Raw genomic sequence first — 2,406 nt, forward strand, 5'->3', positions numbered from 1 at the left:
TACATGTCAGACTACCTATAGGAACAAGTTGTGTGTGTGTGTGTGTACATGTCAGACTACCTATAGGAACAAGTTGTGTGTGTGTATACATGTCAGACTACCTATAGGAACGAATTCTCTTCCATCTTCTATGTTTTGAGGATTGAACTCAGGTTGGCAAGCTTCATGGCAGGTACCTTCACTTTCTGAGCCCTCCTGACAGGTCATATACAGTTTCAACTGTCTGAATAGTTTGTAATTTATAGCTCCCATGTCTTCCATAGGCTGTCACTGTCTTCCCTTTGGCACATCTTGTATAGCAAGATATCATTTGGACTTTTATGTAGCTTTTTCAATTTTACTTTAAGTTGTTGGATATTTAAATTAAAAAAATTGCATATGAGTGTTTTGCCTGCATGTGTGTCCTCTCTATGCAGCCATTGACTGGCCTGGTACTCACCATGTAGACCAGGCTGGCCTTGAGCTCAGAGTGATCCACCTGCTTTTTCTTTGGGTCACCAGCTCCCAAATAAAAACAACATGGAAGTTTATTAATTATGAAAGCTTGGCCTTAGCTTAGGCTTGTTTCTAACTACGTCTTTTTTTAAGGTTTATTTATTAATTATGTATAGTGTTCTGTCTGCATGTATGCTGCAGGCCAGAAGAGGGCACCAGATCTCATTACAGATGGTTGTGAGCCACCATGTGGTTGCTGGGAATTGAACTCAGGACCTCTGGAAAGAGCAGTCAGTGCTCTTAACCTCTGAGCCATTTCTGGAGTCCCTAACTAGCTATTTGTTTGTTTGTTTGTTTGTTTGTTTGTTCGTTCGTTCGTTTATTTATTTATTTATTTATTTATTTATTTATTTATTCAAGATAGGGTTTCTCTGTGTAACAGCCCTAGTTTTCCTGGAACTAGCTCTTGTAGCCCAGGTTGGCCTCAAATTCACAGAAATCTGTTTTTTTTTTTTTGTTTTTTTTTTTTTTTGGTTTTTCGAGACAGGGTTTCTCTGTGGCTTTGGAGCCTGTCCTGGAACTAGCTCTGTAGACCAGGCCGGTCTCGAACTCACAGAGATCTGCCTGCCTCTGCCTCCCGAGTGCTGGGATTAAAGGCGTGTGCCACCACCGCCCGGCCAGAAATCTGTTTTGAAGTGACGTCTTCAGCAATAGAGCCTTACCGTTTAGTTGGGCAATCAAGATTAACAGGGCCAGGTGTGGTGGCGCACGCCTTTAATCCCAGCATTTAGGAGGCAGAGACAGGTGAATCTCTGTGAGTTTGAGGCCAGCCTGGTCTACAAAGCAAGTTTCAGGACAGCCAAGGCTGTTATATAGAGAAACACCTTCTCAAAATAATAATAATAATAATGACAGTAGCCTCTGCTGTTTTGGGTGACTCTGGGGCCTCTTGACCAATAAACAACAGACAGGGAGGTATGTCCTGCTTGGCATTGTGACTTTCATGTGGTACCCACGCTACTTCTGGGAGCAGCACTGTCCCACCGTTGAAGGTATTTCTGTTGGAACTCCTTTACAAACATATTCTGATTTTCCCCATGTTTTATGTGTATGGGTGTTTCACCTGCATGTATGTCTGTGTCTCCTGCCCATGCCTAGCACCCACAGAGACTGTGGGTCCCCTGGAACTGGCGTTATGGATTATTGTGAGCTGTCATGTCAGTACTAGGAGCTGAGTTCAAGTCCTCTGTAACTCTTACCACGGAGCCATCTCTCTAGCCCCTGGGCTTGTTGTTGTTTTGTTTTTATGTTTTGCAAGCTCATCTATGAGCTCTAATCTGTGTCACTCATATCACTCCCTACCCATTCCAATGCTTCCCACATTCAGAATCTCATCTTTATCATTTTTGCATATATAATAATATACACATATGTATATGTATATAAAAGAATATATATGTGCACATTTATATAGCTAACCTACTGAGTCTATTTGGCCAATATATGTGTGTATGTTCAAGGCCAATCCTTGGGATTGAATCACCTATATGGGAGCTTGTTTCTGGGGGAGACTGATTCTCTCTCTTTCAGTGACCTTGATCATCTGCAGCTCTTCATCAAGGGTGGGACCGTGTGGAATTTCCTGTCCACATTTTCGAGTCAGCTGGTACTGTCGTTATGTTGGTCTTGTTCAGGCAATGGCTGAGAGTTCATGACTTGGTCACCCTGTCTTCTCTAGGGAACACTAACACCAGTGTTCTCAGCTTCTGGCTCTTACTGTCTTTCTGCCACCTCTTCCACAATGTCCAGGCTTAGGTGTAGGGCTTACAATGCAGGCGTGTTAGCAAGGGTTGTGTTGCGGGAGGTCCTTCCGCTCCTCCAGGGAGCCAATAGCAATGAATGATCTAAAAGAAATTAAGCAAGCTATTGTTAATTTTGGCTTGCACAATGCATATGTAAAGGAAATGATAA

Source organism: Microtus ochrogaster, chromosome 7, assembly GCF_000317375.1.
Source record: "Microtus ochrogaster isolate Prairie Vole_2 chromosome 7, MicOch1.0, whole genome shotgun sequence".
NCBI classification, from domain to species: Eukaryota; Metazoa; Chordata; class Mammalia; order Rodentia; family Cricetidae; genus Microtus; species Microtus ochrogaster.